Here is a 21,636-nt window from a genome sequence, read left to right as displayed (position 1 = left end):
AAAGCAATAGATGAGTAACACTCACAAGACGTGGTCCAAGTGTATTGGAGATAAAGACTGTAGTAGGTGGTCTTGTTTATATTTACACGCTATGATATTATACAGATTAGCTGCTCGCTTTCCAATACAACAGAGATCATGAGTCAACTCTTATTAGATAGTGACAAGCCTGGCGATGTATGTGTGGCTCAACACTGAAGTCTTAGATCTGATAGGAGCTAGCATAAAATGTCAATGACTTCTTGTGGGTATAGTGGTAAATGAAACATATTTCTCAACAATTTTTCTTGACTTAACGAATAAGATTATGTCACATATCTCTTGCCGAAACGTAAGCGGAAACACTTGGTGTGTTGCCCGTTTTTTCGTGTAGGCTACGTGGCTAGCTTGGGGTCCTGAAATGAAAGTGGTTTGCCCGGCGTTGCACCCCTAAATTAGAGGAGTGTTTGCTTTTCCACATTGGATCATTTTTCGCAAGACCTTAACCACATACATTCCTGAGCAAAACATAGAGAGACTATTTCTTACCCTCACATGCAAAAATGTACTGTTTCACGTCAGCCTTTACCTAAATTGACCAGCCAAAGTAACTTTTACATATAAATGAACCGTCCCCAGATTTAGGTTCTTTTTTTTTACACTTGGGCACACACAAAGATGCAGGACTCAAGACTTTAAAGCTACATAGCTTTGCTTTCTTTAATTTCAAATTGTGACATTTGTCCGACAACTTTATTACATTCATGCAAATTGAATTAATGACGTTGGTTTAAATCATATAATAACTGAATCTCTACTTGCAAAAAACAATCCATATCGAATCTCTACTGTGATACTTGATACTAGTATCAAGATATCAAATCTTTATTGGAAAGTAAATTGGAAATGGATTAGATGCTTTCTATTGCGATCTGCTGTGTTCCTCCCCATGCAGTTTCTCATGGACCAAGTTCTGCTTCCTTCTCCAGGAGGGGTCCCATCTGGAGGACAGACACAGGAGAGTGAGAATTGGCATTTCAAAATTGAGTGCAAAAATTGATGAAAGATTTTAGAGATTTATCAGTCACTCCTTGAGTGAAAAACAAAGAAAACAATGTAGCTGTGCATATACTGTTGCTCTTGGCCGAACAACTTGCACCCGACACCACCTTTCATCTATTGTGCATTTGGCCTCGTGAGTCAGCAGAAAATAAGCCTATTTCAATTTCTTAGCACCTGCAAGCGTACCTGTTGTGTGTTCAGAACAACATCTGTAAGGAAATATAGGCTCTTGCCTCACATTACCATATCGGAGATTATCTTAGATGCCCATGCTTGACCTGTATCTACACCTACATGTAACTTTAGTGTCAGAAGAAAACAGACCTTACCTGTTGTATATGCAATGATCATGATCTTCAGCCAATCTCATCTGAAAAATAATAAACAAATTCTATTTTTGTCATAAATTTTATACTTTCGAGTGCATTAGTGGTCACCTTTTAAAAGGTTATTCAAAACGATTTTCAATCAGAGAATGGTAATGAAAATGACAGAAATCTAAATACAACATGTACAAGTATTTTGCTGGTAAATGTTAAGAAACAAAAACTGACAAGATCAATTACATATTGACATTAAGTTTTAATGGACTTTAAAATTAAAACGGACTTTCAGGCACAAAAATGTTTCTAGTAAGTCCGAAACAAATCATTTGTACCTAAAACAACAAACCTCGGAGTAGGCGCACAGTGGTTATAATTGAAAACGGTCTACACAATAATATGCCAGCTTGTCAGAGACTCTGTTCTACGCATAAAGAAAGTGCTGAAGATAAGTAACATTTCTTGATGACCTGTAAATCTAAAAACAAAAATGGAACTAGATTAAAACTGATGATCAAGTGTAAGAGTAGCGCAACATTTTCTGGGAAGAATAGGGGGACGTTTGATGTACACAATTTTCTGTCTTTCTAGGCCAACACATCTATACCTCCATGTAAATAAAGAAACCTTATAATAACCATTTAAGAATGTTGAGTATATAACTGTATAGCGAATACAATTCCTCACGGGCATGCAGTCCCTCCCTCCCATTACCCATCAAATGTGTTCAATTTTATTTCAGAGACCGGAAGATTCGCCTAGTTTAGTTACTAGATTGGTAATCCAGCTTGTGTATGTTCTGCTATAATCTTGATTCAGTTCGTTTTGTTATTGCTGTTGATTAGACTAATATTTAACCTATAATTATTAGTTCCTTTTGTTATTTTTGACCGCCATCTGTATTTTATGAGCAGAACACCTTCATAACCATATGTGCTTCTTGTCTAATGCTCAAAAAATGAATGTGAATAAAATAAAATAAGATAAATAGAATTGTGCCTTCCATAAATAGTATTTGTGCGTCTTAGAATCCATGTGTTGATTGTGATAGACAAATGTAACTAGGCAGCAGTCATCGTCAAACTATTGACAAACAATTCACACTCATGTCAGCTATACTTAGTAGTGGAAAAACAGAACGCAAGACCACTAAAACATGTAAATCTCTGTGGTGGGGGGGGGGGGGTAAAATTGACAACCTTAAAGAACCCCTGATGTAAAATCACAAAATACTCGAAGACATCTGTGCATCACCAATATGCGCCCTCTACAAAGCAACACAAATCTTAGCCGTTCTTTTAAGAATGAGTCTGGTCATGTTGTAACATATATATGCCAAGAACAATTACGTTAAAATGTATCTAATAGCCGCTCAAAGATTCGAAGGTTGATGCTAAGTTTCTATTACCACAATGAACTCAAGACCAGTCAGTTGAGTTATGTATGGCCCGGAATTCAACGTAATTCCATTACACGTGAATACTATCCTTCTTTGAGTAGAGGACATCCTTAGTTATGAATAATAATCTTTCGTATGAGCTTCTGGGCTCTTAATGTTCCCAGGAATAAGTAAAACAAGATGTAGATTGACTGGTCGAGAACAAACGGAAAAATCAGCAGGGAAAATCATCGATATCCCTTTTTGGTACATATAGGGAAAGGATTTTGTGCAATGTCTTGCTATATTCTGCACAGACAGTTTTTGTCAGTTACTTATAGCCGGTTCTACATAAAATGATACGTCAATGTTCAACATATACAGTACGTGCAGTGAGAATTCCAAGGAATATATCCAGTCATTTTTACCGTAATGTTTTTTTAAGCGTCGTACTGAGAGCATTGTCACATGAAATGAGAACAGATTGCAGTCTGACAACCTTATGGTGAAATTAAGTGAAGGAGTCGAAATGCCATGGCAGGTACTGATAAATGACTAGTGCCACCAAACACTACAAACAAAAGGTAGTCTGATATATGCATTTGATCTTTTACTGGAATTTAACTTTGCTTATTTTGAACGTAGCGTAGCAAAGCTACAGTGGACAAGAAGTCCGTACTACTGTAGACCGATCTGGCAACATATTAGCTATGTATACAAGATTCGTAGAATATTTTCAACAAAGCCACACGATCCCTAGCAAAGATGTGAAAACATTAACTAACAAATTCAACTACTCATCATGAAGAATCAACTTTCTGGACCTTTCCTTACCGGTACATTGTCATTGTCATTATATAATTAGAAAGGATAGGGGAGTATTAAAAACAAGCATAGTAAATATTACCAATGCTTAATTCTTTTTTAAATATCAATAAACCCTTTCCACAATCAATATCTTCTATATACCTCCAACTGAGTCAAGAATGTATGGTCTTTATTACCGTTAAAAGTGTCTCGTCCGTGAGTTAAGGCCACATTGGAAAAACAATATTTCTTCAAACCGTCAATTCGGCCATTAATAAGCATATCACCTTCTTGTCGACCAAACTTGATACTGAAGCAACAGAACATATATGTATAGACAGAAACATTTGTAAATTCCTGTTTGGGAGCCTATGAAAGAAAGGCAAAAAGATTTATGGCACACAAAATGACTTGCCCGACGACTCACTTACATCAAAAATGTCCACCACCATGACAGCAACACACATCTTGGTTATTTTTTTTTTTTAATTATCAATGTAAATTAGCTGACTTCGACTATAAAGTATGCATAAAATAATGTGGTCGAAAGTGATTTGACAAGTGATGAAGGTTTAATTTTAAAGATCGTTACGACGTTTTCAAAACCACAAAAACGAAAAGACCAGTAACATTGAGATCAGTAAATTATGGCACAAAATAACCCAATCCTTGATTTGAGAAGTTAGAATCTTTAAACATCATAGAAAGACCTCGTTGGCCGTAATTTCGTCCATGGTATGCTGACAACCTCTGCCATAGAAAGCATGACATACAGAGGACAGCCATAAGACAACTATGTTCGGTCTTCTTCCAGGCAGTAAGAATCGAGGTAATGTTGCTTCGGGCAATTAAATGGGGCACCCGTCAGGGGTTTTGAACAGCGTTGTGCACAAATGTTTATCATTTAGCTACGTACAGCCCATTTCTAAGATATGAGGATTTTCGAACTTATTATTTCTAACATATTTCAGCCGACGGAGGAAAACTGGCAACCGTTTTCTGCAAGACGTCACGAAATCACGGGCTCGGTAAAGGGACTGAAACGGTTCCGTTCTGTCTTGCCGGCTGTTATAATTCGAGCATGGATATAGGTAGTCTAAAGTTTTATAAGACATACAAAAAGTAACACAACAGAATAATATTAGGAACTAGATTATTTTGACTTACGCTCTGTAATTCTCATTGAAATTAGAATCACGTCAACCTCCGTGGAATAGTGTAAAAGCGGCACAGAAAGCTACCCGTGTACAAAAAAAATACCAATTTCCAACCTTATTTCTCAGAGAAAAGTTTACCGAGAAAAGGAAACTACTAAAATCGCACAATCCATACATGACAAAATGTTCCCAAAACAGAGATAAAAGCCAACAAGTTTGAACTTAGATTCAGCTTTTAAATTAGAGAAGTAACATACATGTTGTTCTCCATGGCTTGCCCATGCATCTCATGCTACTTTGAATTATCCAAGGGGTAGGACTTAATTTATCTTATATCAAAAGGACAATCTATTCTAAGCTAAAGCTAATCTGTACTTGACACTAATCATCACTTATGAATATCATTAGATAGGTTTATTGTGAAATGCTATTTATGCACAGAAATATGAAGAATTTGAAGAACGTTGAAAACAAATATGAATCGATTTTTATTCCGAGCGGCCTGGCAGCAAAATTTGACTTTGGATATTTTGTAGCTTGAACAGACAGACTTAAATGTGTGCAACCTTCATACTTTTGTCTAATCGATATGAAACCATCTGTGCAAGATAAGGTATAAACACGTTTGCAGATTTAGACGACTGATAAAACTAAGCTATCAACAGCATGAATATCTGTTAGTTTTAGAATTTATTCCTGTACTATGTGAGTCATTTCTTTTTCAGTCGCCTAACCAGTCGCCTAACCATGTCAATTTCAGTATGTCGAGGAGTTTATTGCAATCTCAAAAGTTAAATTAATTAAATAAGACTGAGACATTCAATTCTCGAAATATCTTTGGTTTTGTTCGAAAGATACATTTTGCTTAGTTTTGATTAAAATAAAAATGAAAACCATTTCAAGCACAATTTTGCACCATGTTTATGCTTTCAAAGTAGAGATTTACATTAAATGTTCTGCATCAAATTGAAATGTATTTATTATAATGATAGATTTCCAAATTAACCATCCGTCAACAAATTAATAATCCCGAGAGATTTTCTAATAGAATGCAAATTTCAAATTGATTTATTACAGTATCACCCACATGTTCCTATTCCACTAAGAGTGATTGTTCTAAACGCGTTTCGATATATAAAGAACATAATCCAAAGTAAAAAGAATGATATAAACAAAAACATATACTTGGATCGCACTTGATAACCGTTGTCTTAACTTGGAGTCCCGATTTGAAACGTATCGAGTCTAATATCATTTTTCCATGTGTCCGTATTAGTACAAAGCAAAATGAAAACGTTAATTGCAATTCCGTACCATGTTTAGCAAGGATTAAACCCCCATTTATAAATAAGTAGATTTGTAACTTAAAGAAGTTTAAAACTATACAATTTGTTAGAACTGAGCCCAGGAAAAACCTGCAAATCAAAAAATCTGAAAGTTGTAGGCCAGGAAATAAAACAAATGAATGATTAGATTCTAACTTTTGCGTAAACCGTTTGGTATACGACATTACTGTGTTTATCAGGAATATTGTACTTACCTGCCGGGTGGGCAGAATGATCGACTTTGTTTGAGTCACGTAATTGTTTTTATTACTAAAAAAAGGCTCCCAGTCTCCACATGGCCTCATTCCGTATCGCTCCACGTCCGTGTAAACAACAGTTGTAAATGTAAAGAAAGGAAGGGACCGAATCGGGGAGATATAATGATGAGCAAAAAAATGGGTTTATGGAATGGACGGTACAGTCCAGACGCCACTAAACCGTCATTTAGTGGAGTCCGGGGTAGAAAAACCTGTCCAACGAAGGACAAAGCTTACCAAAACCGAACCGTAGTACTGGACCGCTCTTTCCCTCCACCCAAACACGATCTACCGAACAAAATTCCTGAATATTAATGATGCGTGATCCCTGTCAAAGCAGCTATGCTCCAAACCATTTTACTGTAATTTATTGGCTGGGGGCACAAGCCGGGGTTTTAAAAGTCTAGCTACAGTTTTTACGGCGTTGTCTGTTGCCCACCCACCCAATACTGGCCCCATCTTGCCAGTTAGCTAACTGTGACAAAGACTAGGCAGTGTTTTACGATTAATTGGGATTGTATTGCGACTAAGTTAACATTTAATTCAACTGAAAAAATCGTCATTAGTATTTGATATGGATATCAATTATGAATCACAACTTACTGATGATAGAATGGCTCATAATGCAATTGATATACCCAAAATACTGTAAATGCAGAACTTTTTGCGGTGTTTTTATGGTTTTCGTGGTGAACTCTTCACTGCGAGCAGTTTTACCCGTCTTACCCTTTGTCTCAGCACTAGATACTACAGTATTATAAGACACTTGTCATAGTAAATACTCACGAATATTGAAAAGGTACAATTGAACATAGGCCCGATCTTAAAACCTTGAATACATTTTTATCAAGAACAATCAATTAAGGAGTCGTTATTTACTGGCTGTACTATAACTTAAAATATGTCGCGAAACTTCACAAATATGGCGTAAACAGGGGCATTTGTTATGAAACCCTATATCTATATATAGCCAATCAGTCTGCATCATGATGTCCTTGACTTAACAAATAACATTGTGTCACGCCTAAACGTGAGCGGTAACAGCCGTAATGTTGATTACATTTCTTTGTAGGTTAGATGGCTAGCCTGTAGCTCAAATTGAAATTGTTTCCCCGGCATTGCGCTCCTGTACTTAGTGTATTGTTTGCTTTTCTACAGTTGGGTCATGACGTTTTTCGCCAAAAAGGGTTGTTTTATGCCAGCCTTTCGCATAAATTGACCAGCCAAAGTAACTTTGACTTATACATGATCCGTCCCAAATCCTATTTCCCCTTTCTCCTTTTCATATACTTGGGCAAAAACAAAGATGCAAGACTAAACACTTTCAATATACACAGCTTTACTATCTGAAAATTGCAAATTCACATTTGTCTCACAATTTTTTAACATGCATTGAAATACAATTGATGATGTGTGATTAAATTATGTAAACGTTGAAGCACTACTTGAAAGAAAATTGAAACTACCCATAACGAATATTTACTGTTAAGTTGGAAACTATTCACATTAAGTCTTTACTTTATTGGAATCAGATTGGAATGATTTCTATTGTGATCTTCTGTGTTCCTCCCCATGCAGTTTCTCATGGACCAAGTCCTGCTTCCTTCTCCAGGAGGGGTCCCATCTGGAGGACAGACACAGGAGAGTGAGAGTTGGCGTTTCAAAGTGGAGAGGAAACACGAAAATAGAGATTGATTAGTCCCTCCTTAAGTGACAAAGAAAACAAAACAATATATTTAATGTAGATGTGCACACCTTGTTCTTGGTCGAACATGTGTACACTTTGTTCTTCGCACAACTTGCACCCGACACTACCTTTTATCTATTGCACAATGGTCCTCATGCTTTAGCAGAAAAGAAGCATATTTCAATTTCTTAGCACAAGCGTACGAGCTGTATTTTCAGAGCACATTTGTGAGGAAGTACAGAATGTTGCCGCATATTACCATATCAGAGAATATCTGTGTCTACTCCTACATGGAAGTTTGGTGTCAGAAGAAAACAGACCTCACCTGTTGCACATGCCATGATCATGATCGTCTACCTGATTCCACCCGTCTCATCTGAAAAACAATAGACAAATCTGATTCATTAATTTATGAATTGATTACTGTCCGGTGCATTGTTGCGCACCTCTTTGGATGTCATTCAAAATGCTTTTTAATTGGAAAATGGTAATGAAAATGACAGAAATCTAAATAAAACATGTACACGTATTTTGCTGGCAAACCTTAAGAAAAAACTTACAAGAAAAGGAACATATTGACATGAAGCTTACATAGACGCAAACATTAAGACATTCTTAGTTATAGATTACTACCTTTCTTAGCTTCTTCTGCGATCTGACCGTTGAGAATAATAAGTAAAACAACATGTGGACAGACCCAGTGGACTGGTCGCGAACAAACGAACCTCAATTTTATTTGGTCTCTGTCTAAGGGCATTTATCGAGATAATCTTTTTTGATAATAGGACAGGTTTTGTGCAACGTTTGGTTACATTCTGCACATACATTTTTCTTTCAGTTAAGTACAACCGATTCAACATCTAGAATACCAGAGAATATCTCCAGTCATTTTCACCATAACGTTTTTCATAAGATCTTTATTGACACAACAAAGCACAGCGACGTTTGTAAGGTCAACTACATCTATACATACATACAGACGAATAGGTGCATACAAATGGGTTTGATTACACGCAATCATATGGGATAGAGCAAATATCGTTATTTCACGTGTCGTGTACTTATACATTGCTTGTTTTAATATCCAAACATTCTTTGATGTATATATCTATCGTTACACAGTAAGGATTATCACCTCCTAGTATGTAATTGAATCCATCAACAGAACGCAGCGCTTTGAATTCACTTGAACAAGCTGAGATAAAGGTGAAGAGCTTTGAGCGTTTATCCTCATATCTTGAACAATCTATTTCTTCTTCTTCAACTTCATTTGGGCAGAATGGACAAAACCTTTGATCACGGGGAATTTTACGATACCTTCCGGCTTCAATGTTCAATCTATGGCTACATATTCTTATATTTGTAATTAATCTACGAATTTCAAAATTATGTATGCTTGCGAGGTACCTTTCTTGTCCGTACCTTTTTTTAAGGCGGAATAAATGTTTGAATTGCTTTGAATAGAACTATGCCATTCTTGTATATATATATATCCTGCAGATTTTGTCGTGACTGGTTGGTTAACATATCGGTCTGATATAATCTAGGGTTAAAACCGTTTGTCCATAGATGCCCAAAACCGTTATAATTAAGAATGTTATTTACATGATTCACCCAGTCATGATCATCAGAATGTAGAACGTCGAATGCTTTACGTAACAGGGTATATTGGGGTAAATTTGATAAACGGCGCCAGTATTTGATAATTTGTATCCCTGCCTTAATCTTGATTGGGAATGTTCCTAATTCGCCACGGATGCCGTCATTGGATGATATGCTATGTCATACCGAGAGAATGGTCACATTAAAGGAACCAAAACCTTGCCCTGGGGAAGTCGTAAAGGGAGTGCTCCTACTGTGAGCCGCCCAGCAGGTTGAGGGCTGGATTAATCCCCCATAACCACATAAATTCATAAAAGGATTAGATGTCTGCCAGCCTGGGACAATAGCAGGGACAGATTACCATAATAACTGTCAGAGAATTCAAACTTTTTTCTGTACTGGTTTTTCTATGAACGGTATCAAACCATGCAGAATGGCTCAGATATCTATCAAAAAGTCACATAATCCAAGGAAGTTTCAATCAGATAAGATCCCTTGGATAATCAAGACAATGCTATCTACAACTTTCAGTTTGGGTGAAGTCAACCTTTTTCAAATTTTTAAACTTTCAAATCGACCCTGTCAACGTTGTGTTAGAGTGTCTAAATGGATATAAATTTCCAATGTCTTCCCAACATTAGCCTAGGTAGTTGTGTGTCTAGAAATATGACTTGGGATTTTTTGCGTCTTCTTGTTGTTGTAGCCAGCATAGAATAGGGCTCTGTAGAACAGTACATATAACTGCTAGCCAATGTCTCAAACTAAATTGTAAGCCAGTGTTGTCATTACTTTATTTCTTGGCTAACTGCCCTTCAAGCTAACTTCTTTATGTATAGCCATACTTCAAATTCTTATATGTTATCTATAGATTTCAAACATGACTAAATTGAAGAGTAGCTTGTACATGGTAAACTTTCTCAGCCAGGCCTCCACTGATGTGCACTGTACGGCTGCCAGGCGCATACTGAAGGCTATAGTTTACATTATCCCGTATTTATATAGTTTTACTGGGGTCTTTAAAGGATGAAATAGCAGCTTTCAGTGACGACACATTTAAAGTGCAATTCCGGAAAACAAACGTCTCAAATTGGAGTCGAATGCCATGGCAGGAGCTGATAAATGATTATTAGTGGCACTAAGCAGTACAAACAGACGGTAGTCTGATGCGATCATTTTATGTTTTGCTGGAATTTTACTCGGCTAATTCTGCGGGTAGGACAAGCATTCTGTAGTACTGTAGACCGATGTGGCAACATGGTACCTATGTACGCAAGATTTACGGAAAAATCATCAACAGAGCCACCCAAGCCTTAGCCTAAACAAACAAATACAACTGTCGGGGGGTGTAAGAAGCTACTTTTTAAACTGTTCCTCATCGATACATGATATAATTAGGAAAAGGAAAAGGGTAGTACTAAAAACTAGCATATAAATATCATGCAAAGCTTAATTCATCCTTTACTATCAACCCTTTGGACAAAATATTCTATGTACCTCCAACAGTCAAGAATGTATGGTATTGATTCTAAAATGTTTGCTGATATCCCGTTCTTGAGTGAAGGCCACTCCGGAAAACAACAACTTCTTCATACCTTCAGTTCGGCCATTAATGAGCACGTCACCTTCTTGTCGACCATACTTGGTACAACCGAACATATACTTATGGGCACAGAAATATGTAAATTCCAGTTTTGGGAGCCTTTCAAACCTGCCATAAAGAATTACGGCACACAAAATGACTTGCCCGACGACTTACTTACATTAACGATGTCAGCCGCCATGACAGCAACACAAATCTAGATTATCTTTTTGTAAATCAGCTGACATCTAGCCTGAGTATAAAGTATGCAAAGAATAATCTGGTTATAAGGGATTGGATTAGTTATGGAAGTTTTAATGATCTTTTGTACGTTTTCAAAACCACAACAACCAAAAGACTAGTCGGTTTAGCAAATTATGGCAAAAATGGCACATAATCCCATTACTAGTAAATAAACCCCAGTGGAGTGGAGAAGTTATAAGTGTGGAACATAGAAAGATTCTGTTCATGGAACGCTGACAACCTCTGCCATAGAAACCATGACTGCAGAGGACATCCATAAGTCTACTTTATTCGGTCTCCTTCCAAGCGATAATAATCGAGGTAATCTTTCTCTGGGCGATTGAATGGGGCACCCAACAGGGGTTTTGTACAGCGTTGTGCACAGATATTTTCTTTCAGCTACGTATACGTACCATTCCTAAAGATAAGATAATCTTTTCACTCTTATTTTAACATGTTAAAACATTTTGAGAGCAGGTAGACAGAAGAAGAAAAGGCGGATGTTCCCTGCCAGACATTATGAAATCACCAGCAAACACAACGAGGCAAGCGGACCACGTCGACACCATTCACCGAGGCCGTGTTGTAACATCATCGAGACAGTGTTGGGGTCGCGTAAGACAGTGCAAAATCGCCGATAAGCTCAGCCATGTCATGGGATTGTGTCAAGTCCCTCACCAAGACGGGCTAACCCGCTTAGCCCGGAAACCATACCATCGGGAGCTCCCCGGTATCTCTACGGCGTTGGGAGTGGTGCCCGCCCGCCCAGACAGATTAGCCCGCTCGGGGTGGGTTTATGGGCTTGGCTTAATTATTTTGTTCCCGAAGGCGATAACTCCATATACCAGCTAAGAAGCCAGGCTGACAGAAATGGTTCAATATAGCAGAGTGGGCCCGATAGAACACCCCTATACCGACCCGTAGAGACTAAGACGGGCAGGGCGTTCACGGTGTCACAGACAGGACCAGCCTTGCGCGCGGAACCGTGTCGGCCCCTTCGCCGAGCCCGTCTGGTCGAGCAGCGAGACCGTGTCTGGGGCATCACCGATGACACATCACGAAATCACCGGAAGGCGCGACCAGGTGCGCGCAGGGCCGTGTTCGACCTTTTACCGAGAGTCATGGCGGGCGTCCCGGGGTTTTGAAAACTCCACGAAATCATCAACGAACGCACTAGGCTCCTCAACTAGGCCTTTCGGGCGCCCTGTCGCCATAATACTAATCGACGCATGTACTTATTTCACCTACTACAGTCCTGGCTGTAATAGGCTGTAATAAGTGTAGTAGCTATAGAGTAAACCAAGAGGGAAGAAGAAAACAGATCGCCACTTTTTGGGCCGTATTAGCGAAAATTCTTACTACATATACCTACAACATTCATAGCTGCAGTAAGCTGGAGTAAGTGACGTGGTGCATATAGCAATAGTCAGCGTAGAAACGAAGCTACATTAAGAGCAGAACCGTATACTGATCGGGCGATGGGAAAATCGAGCACCCGATTTTTTAGCGGTAGTATTAACGCATATACTTACTGCATTTACTACAGGGGTAGCTTTAGTAAATGTAGAAACGTACACCAAAAGGGCCAAGGAAAGTGGACCACACTATGTTCGGCTGTAGTATGTGTCGTAACCTTTTACACCTATTACAGTAGTAGCTGTAGTAAGTTCTGTAGAGTATGCTAAAAGGGCAGAAAGAAAACGGACAAGTATTTTAGGCTGCGCTTTCGTGATGTTTTACACGGAACATCCGTCAAAATATTAGAGTTTAACCATAGGCAAGAAAGATAGTAGACATGCAAGGGTTCCGCGTGAACGTGACAAAGTAGCATCAGCGCGGACGTGCATGCATTATACTGAGGCTATCCAAACTAACCACGCAAAGCCAGCCTGCTGGAGACATGAAATGTTTTCCTTCAAAAGAGGATAAATACAGTAATGCACTTCGCAGTGAAACCATGTTTATAACATGTGCTCAAGAACGTCCAATTGAATATTCCAGCTTTGGTGAGTCCAAATATTGATATACTAGCGGATTGAAATAGGCCAAGAAATATCACTGTACCCGTTAAGAAGTCGACAACTGAACATAAATCTTCAAAAGCAACCATCGTCGACAAGAATGTTTCTCCGCAAAACGCTAGCAAAAATAAGTATTCTATTCCACGTTACCAGAACTCCAGAAGACTGTTAAACAACACGCGGGGTGTCATTGTAGCAGTAGAAACCTGCGCTAATCCCATACCTCCAAAGGACTATGTTGTTTATCAACATGCATGCTGTCAACTAAGCTTTAAAAACCGCTCCCGTAATGTGTTTAAACATACACATTTGCTGCCTTTTTCTTAAATGTTCTGTCGTTTTTGTCATAATCCTATGACTAAGAATAAAATCTTCAAAGATAATGCTATCAATAAACTAGTGTAAACAGTTGTGGTAAGAATGTCTTGAGCATCAACCTTTTAAATTGAAATACTACGTACCTCACAGTGCAAAATATTGTACATTTCCTTTTGTTAATGATGCCTTTTTTTCGGACGACATGGCGTCTGTGCACAGGCCTGATTCCGATATAGGAAGCAGACACATATTTACTACAAGGATCGTTCACAAACAGTTTATTCACGAAAGATGATCTTTAACATTTGTATAAACGAATTGATTGTAATTGTGCAAGGATATTCTAAATATTCTAATTTGATTCTCCACTTGTTGTGTGCAGTGTAAAGTGATGTATAGTTTTGTGTTATCGGTTTTGTTATCTCCTGTTGTAAAGGAGTCATTTTCTTGAATTAGCATATAAACCATTAAAATTCCATCGTGTTACATTTGGTCAGTTGTCATTAAGGCATTTTATTCACGAAACCCATCCACTATTTTTCATGAAAATTTTTCTTCTGATAGATTGACTGAACCACTACCCTGCAGAAGTACGGCATAACCACATTGTAAACATTTTCTTCAAAGGAACACGCTCAATAGGAAGGTACTTTGCTTCATAAAAGTTTGTGGTTGCTCAGATTACGCTACGGAATATACCATCATTTATTCACAGAATCTACACAGGAAACAAAGGAATTATTCAAAACCCTGACAAGTACGCCACACATGTTCATCTGTACTCGAGGAAGAACAATAATGGGCCGAGCCATATTCTGAGATAGCCGATCCACCTTATAGATAACGTTTGGAACAATGTTAGTGTCAACAGCACAAAAGGACTGTGATATTTTAATGAAATCAACTCATCTCAGAAATCATGAGCTAATAGATTCCCCAGTCATTGTACCCTTATGTCAGAGACCGTCTGTAATGTTTGCCTGATAGGCCCGCTGGCATCGACACAATAAAGACGGACTGCTTTGGCTAGAAATAGGCAAATATCTTATTTTGTCGATGATTTTGCATCTTTTGTATTGTGTTTGTTGGAGTTATGGTCATTATCACATTACTTCAGATATTCTACTTATTCCTGGACCGATTTAAGTATATGACTCCTTTGTATTCAAATGTGACAATCTTGGACTTTTCTCTAAACGCCGTTAAGTTGTAAACGCCGATTGGTCAGGACATGAGAAAAGCCAAGTCTATTTAAAGCTTGAGTCAAGAGCAATCAAACAATTTACCACCTACAGATCCCTTCTTGTCCGTACAAGTTGACGCTCTTTTGCTTCAACATGATTTTGATACAAACAGTTTTATAGATTAACTATGTTACAACGTGTAACGTGTAAAATAGATATTTTGTAGTGGATACTCCAATTGGTACTCTTCCTCTTACAGTAGTTCACCCTACGACACAAAATCTGTATGTAACGTCCAGAATTTCTAATATGTATATTCAAAGTTTCTGTCATAATTCAAGCATTTATACTGCTAAGCTTAGTTTTATGAGACATGAAAAACGGTCTATAACATAGCACGCTATTTCACGCGCTCGAACGCACGTATGCTAAAGTAGAAAGCTTTTGTACTTTTCCTCTCGTCAGAAGCTGGTGATGAATTGAAATAATCGTAAATAAAACTTACACTCTATGATAAACTAGCTTTCTGTTGCCTGAAAACTTTTGGCTGTGCTCACTTCGTTCCTCAAGAAAAGAGGGATGTATCTAGTGCAGCCCAGCTGATGTGAATGCGGCCCGATTAACAAAATCATTACGAAAAAGAACGACACAGACTAACGTTACATCAACAACGCTCCGTCTACTCCTCGGCAAATATCTTCGAATCCGTGCTTACCCCCGTGAGATAAGAGAAGGGCGGTACAAAAGGCTACCTGTCTGCGAAAGTACCTTATTTGACCACAAAATAGATAAGGCCTTTAGAGTCAATCAAATTCCATCCTACTTTATCCACTTTTACAGAGAAAAGAAAACTGCTATCCTCTTAAAATCGCACACCTCATACATGAAAAAAACACGCCCAGAAACAGAATTCAAAGCCACCAACTTTGAATTCTGTGTCCGCATTTAGACTAGTGAAATCCCATTCTATGTTGTTCTCCATTGCCTGTCTAATACGCTAGGCACAAAAAGTTTGGAAAAATTTACTTTGGTTGATCATATTTCCGTTGTTTCTTGATCGATTTCAATGCATTATATATCGGTGGAAAGCTTGTGTAATTTCCTTTCCTATGATACCCAACTCATTATAACTGCAATCTCACGGAACGAGCACCAGGCATGCTTATGCGAGTGGGTTGTAGAAAAAAAGTGCCCAAATTTCCCTGCTAGTGTTAGATACTCAGCTCAGCTCAGCGCCAAACCCGTTTGCGGTGCTGTCGTCCGCATCGTGAATGAAACAGTGTGGAGGAATGTTATGTTCACAGCTACAGATATGAGTAGGTTTATTTTGACTGTTGGATGGGTAAATGAAAGTGTTGGGGCGGCGAGGAGAACCCTATGCTGACTGTTGCACAGATAAACTGACAGTGTTTGTTGACTCAGTGTCATGGTGTGGGGCAACTGCCAGAGGAAAAAAAAAAAACAGGCTAATCATCCTAAGCAACCTCGATGTGTCAAGATATAGAGACACCATTCTCCATCCAGTCACATTTCCTAGATCCTTACCTCTGCAATATGAGACCATTCAGCAGCCATTCTGCAAGATGATGGTGCACGTCCATACAGAATGAGAGTCATTTCAGACCACCTCCAGTATGCAGGAATACAGAGGATAGAATGGCCTTCCTGCAGCCCAGATCTCAACACAATTGAACACCTCTCAACCTCTGTGATCACTGATCAGCTTAGCAGAGCTGTGCATGCAAGAATGATCAACAGAACAATAAGACCTGCGACGACTCCTTGTGGAAAAATGGCCAGGGACCGTGTAAAAAAAAAACTGGTGACAAGCATGAGAAGGATGTGCCGGGCTGTGGTGACAGCACATGGCTTGTGTACTCAATATTAAGCCACCTTCAACATAACTGAGGCTCCTTAACGCAATTTGTTGCTTGGATTAAGACTAGAAAAATAACCATGTTTTGTTTCATATTATCCTCGTACACAAGCCACTTGCTACCAGCAGAAGAAAAAATACTGAATTGAGCGTTTGACTTATGTCGGGTAATCTGGGCACTTTTTTTATGTGACCCGCTCGCATAAGCAGGTCTGGGGCTCGTTGCATTAATTTACATCCATAATAAGTTTGGTATCATGGGAAAGAAGATCACACAAGCTTTTCAATGATATGTAAATCATTGACATTGATCAAGAACCAACTGAGATATGATCGACCAAAGTGAAGTTTCCAAACTTTTTGTGCTGAGTGTAGTATCCTTTTCATGCTACTTTCAATTAACCGGCAGGCAAGACTTGCAATAAACTTCATACCTTTTATATAATAAGTACAGCAATTCTGAGTTAATGTTACACGTACATACATCAGAAAAATAATTCCATTTTTTAATCATTACATGGGTTTATTATAAAATGCTGTCTATGACTAGAAATACATGTATGTCTCCTGGCAGTCTGTATCTAAATAGGATACACGTAAATAAAACATTTTAAAGATATAAACTTGATATATTCTAAGCGGTCTTACGGGAAACTTTCTCTTTGAAATTTTTTGTACCTTAAACAGACCTTAGATGCATATGTTTGCAACCTTTATACTGGAATATTAGCAGATTTAGACAGTTAATATAACTTAAACATCTACTTAGCTATCAATAGTATAAATATCCGTCAGCTTTAGAATCCACTAAGTAAATAATTTTTGTTTTCAACATATTGTCAACTTACCTTGACAGAATGATCGGCTTTGCTTCAGTCACATAATTGTGAAAAACATCTGTCTGCACATGTCCTTCTTTTGAATTTCCGTATCGCTCCACGTACATGTCAACTACTGTTGTAACTGTAAAGAAATGCAGGGACAAGATAGGGGGAAATCATTTTGAGCGAAATCCGGGTTTGTGGAAAGGGCGGTACAGCACAATGGATGTAAAATGTCGTTTAGTAGAGCCTGGGATGGAAAACCATGTCCAATGAAGAAACAGCCTTTTTTGTGTGTGGTTGCGTTGGGTGTCGCCATACTTCACGAATATGGCATTAACAGGGACATTTGTTATGAAAACTCATATCTATATATAGCCAATCAGTGCGGTTCATGTAAGGATATACGGGCATACATGAGTGATGTACCAGATCTTTTATACCATTTTCTGCCTATGAGAGCAACTACAAGCAGGAAACGTCGAATTAATGTTTCGACACTTTAATCATACGACACCAAGTTTCCTGCCGCCTTATTTTTTACTACGAAAGCTCGTAACGAAACAGCTCGAAGGCATCTCGCCGGCAGCGCGCGGAGGCATCTCGGAGGCAGCTGATTTTGCCGAACTCTCCTTACACAATGAACATTGTATGTTTGGTGCAAGTGAAAATTTGCATACTATAAGGAATAATGACTCTCGTATCAAAGATACAAATCTTTATTGACGACATAATCTTTATTGACGATATCTCATTCATTGCCAAATGACCTCCAACGCTGTGGCGGCTTTTGAAACATTACGTATTTTTGTCAGCATATTTCTGCTTGTCTTCTAACAGTTTAGCCTCCGTTGCAGGCTCTGAACCGGCTTTTTGGGGGCTAAATGATACACTTTTTGCAGCCAGCCCGTAACTATCAGCCATCCCCGTAACTACCAGCCGGCTAGAGCCTGCGCTATTACGGCGGGTCAAAGCGAAATTAAAATCACGTTAGGGCGATTAACGCAGAGGTGCGAATTTCCTGCCTATGGTAGACCGCACAATAAGAACAGTACACGCACCTCCCCCAGACAGTGCGCTATCACGACCCCTTGGTACTAACCCGACAATTTTCTAGCGGTCAAAATGATTTTTTTTTTTCATATACAGTACAGAAATTTAAAATGACTTGTTCGATATTCTTTCGGCATGTCTGACGCCCTTGACGGGGCGGAGGGTGGAGCGCGCGGCGTATGGCGGTTTCCCCATCGGAGAGACAAACTTGGGCGATTGGAGCCGTGACAAGGCATTGATAGCTTCGTCGGCCTAGCTAAAGGCCATGACAAATCAATTTGTAATCAGATTTTGCCATCTATTGCCGATGAGCGAATATAATGGTCGTCATTTCACCCGTCCGGGCCCTTGTAGTAGACTAGATAAGACGTGGCTAAGTTTGTTCCGCGGTAAGATCAAAATCCACGTAGTAACTTGCATTAGTCTAGCGTTTGCCTTTTGATAACCCAAGTTTGTCTTTAGGAACAGTAGAAATAGATCCAGCAAACTATTTTGCCACAAACTTCAATCACGTCGCGATAGTTACGGGGATGGCTGATAGTTACGGGCTGGCTGCAAAAAGTGTATCATTTAGCCCCCAAAAAGCCAGTTCAGAGCCTGTGACGGAGGCTATAACAGTTCACCTAATCCAATTATCTAATTCCACAGTGCAATAGTAAACAGTGCGATAGTAAGGAGTTTCCGGTATTTCTAACGTCTTTAAATGTTTTTAGAGACGTAAAAAATCCCGGACACTCCTACCCCACTCGACCTAAACCTCTCCTTGGAGAATAATAGTAAACTTTTTTACCTCTAAATTGACGCATGAAGTCCTTTTGTATTAAAACCGCCTGCCGCTGAAAAACTTCGACCACGCGTAAATCACGGTGGTAAAATTTTGGTCTAATTGTAGCTACCTTTGCACACTATCAGGATAGTGGGAGCGTTTGGCTACATTTGAAGACTTACATCATCTAGAAGCCTGAGAAAGTGGGATTCATACCTCCGCACGCTGCCTTCATGCTGCCTCCGATATGTGTCCCAGTTGTGTCGCTACGGGCCATCGTATTTTTCGTGCACCCAAACACTGCCAACATTCCTGAATATTAGTGATGCGTGAACCCTGTCAAACGGGTATAGTCGAAGCCTTTTTACTGTGATTGATAGGCTGGGGGCACAAGCCGGGGTGTGAACAGTTTTGCCACAGTTTCTACGGCGTAATGTGCTGCTCATCCACCCAATACCGGCCCCATCATGTCTGTGCCCGTCTGGCTAAATGTGACAGAGACTCCCAACTAATACAATCTTACTCAGCAAGAAAGGTTTATTTTCCTCTTCTCAAGTAACTTCAGATTAAATCGTTAACGACTTTCTGATGGAAACAGACAACAAACAGTTCGTCTTTGATTATCGACGACAATGTAGGTGGCAGTGTTTGACGATTAAGCGAGATAGTATTGCGATTTCATTTTATTCTAGAATCCAGAATATCCTTTTAGTACAAGATATGGATATCAATAAAATCACAATTTACTGATAATGGGATAACCCATAACGCAATCGACATACCAAAGATACCAGTTGAAATACTGTAAATGCAGAAATAATTGCGGTGTTTTTTTCAATAAGCTCGAGGCTTTTTTACGGTTACTAAAAAGACACAATGGAACATAGACCCGATCTTCAAACCTTGAATAATCTCGAGTCGTTACTTACTGAATGCACTGTAATTAGAAACATATGCGACCAAGCGATACGGAAAATGGTGGCGTTTGTTGATAGTTCTCAGCTCACTACAATGCCATAGTACTAGTATTCTGCTTTATTTTGTAGTTCCATGAGTGTGCTATGTTTGTCCAGGACATGATCTGCACACCACGTACAGTACTGCAGTAGTCTGTTTGATTTGGAAACATGACGATATCGACATGTACGCAAAATGGATTATGCCTGTTGCATATCTTTTCATAATTTGTTTTTCCACATGGCTCAAAGAGGACACCTGTAATCTTACCCGGTATTGCACGGCTATCTTCATGTATCAATGGGGACATCTAGCGTGAAGTTTACATACGACAGTTCACAGCCAAGCTGTCGCCCATGGCTCACTGATGACATCTTGCAATCACTACATGAACTGCTGGACACCGTGTAGGCAGTAAGGATTTCAGCTCTTATTTCTTTTAGGTGACTGTATTGATTTTACTAATCTGTCTAAAAGACTTGAATCAAAACATTTATAGAGCAGTGTAGAGTGGGTAGGGTAGGGTAGAATGAATGAAATACAGGAGAGTCTTTTCACTTTCTATACCAGGCAATAGGAAAAAAAATATACGTTTTCAGTTTGAGAATTGCCAAAAAAATGTGTATGTCAGAAATGTTAATCGAGTCCTGTTCGTATATGTCCTAGCCACCCCCCCCCCCCCCCCCGACAAATTCCAGGATTTGATACCAGGCCTACCGGAAGAACTGAAAATAGAAACAAACTAGAGTTCCATGACCTAATACCTTCGCCAAATAATATAAAACGACTGATGCAAGAACCAAATTCCCACTATTTACGAATATGGCATTATATTTCCGTTTCACAGCCCTGGGTGCAATCACTGTGGTGCAATCACTGTAGCAGGGGGCTAGTCTACTGGTAGTGGAGTCTGTTTAACTTCCATACTGTTTCAAAGTATGTACCATTTTAAAAAAAGTCGTTGGTATGACTTGCCGGTGCGCCTCTTATCCAGACATGTCCTACCCGGACGCGAACCCTGGACTTCTGGCTCCTAATGATTTGAACCAGATGTGGTAAGTGACAGAAGGGCAGACTACTACCCGCAGGGGCATGCCCGGACAAACACATATACAGACTATTGAGCACACGCATAGGTTGGGTCGGTTCATTTGGGTTGCAAGCAGAGGAGCGCAGCTAATTTGACTTGACTTTTGACCCTCTAGTCTTTTGTAAGGTATGAGCTTACAAGAAGAACACAG

General features: G+C 39.1%; 1 long non-coding RNA gene across 9 annotated transcripts; it reads right to left on the bottom strand.

The window, feature by feature from the left end:
* Positions 1 to 673: 673 nt before the first annotated feature.
* Positions 674 to 19,915, bottom strand: LOC136435786 (uncharacterized). Of its 9 annotated transcripts, none has more exons than XR_010755906.1 (7): positions 19,655 to 19,915; positions 17,647 to 17,761; positions 16,468 to 16,655; positions 8,301 to 8,351; positions 6,247 to 7,912; positions 1,371 to 1,411; positions 674 to 980 (listed from the first exon to the last, which is right to left on the bottom strand). It is a non-coding gene; the product is annotated as an uncharacterized lncRNA (long non-coding RNA). The 9 variants fall into 9 exon arrangements; XR_010755907.1 differs by lacking the exon at positions 16,468 to 16,655 and adding an exon at positions 4,717 to 4,786 and having other exon boundaries at positions 1,366 to 1,411; positions 6,243 to 7,912; positions 19,655 to 19,910; XR_010755905.1 differs by lacking the exon at positions 16,468 to 16,655 and adding an exon at positions 4,717 to 4,786 and having other exon boundaries at positions 6,243 to 7,912; positions 19,655 to 19,906.
* Between the last annotated feature and the right edge of the window lie 1,721 nt (positions 19,916 to 21,636).

The sequence above is a fragment of the Branchiostoma lanceolatum genome, chromosome 5 (genome assembly GCF_035083965.1).
Source record: "Branchiostoma lanceolatum isolate klBraLanc5 chromosome 5, klBraLanc5.hap2, whole genome shotgun sequence".
Classification (NCBI taxonomy): domain Eukaryota; kingdom Metazoa; phylum Chordata; class Leptocardii; order Amphioxiformes; family Branchiostomatidae; genus Branchiostoma; species Branchiostoma lanceolatum.
This window is presented reverse-complemented; position numbering and strand designations above follow the sequence as displayed.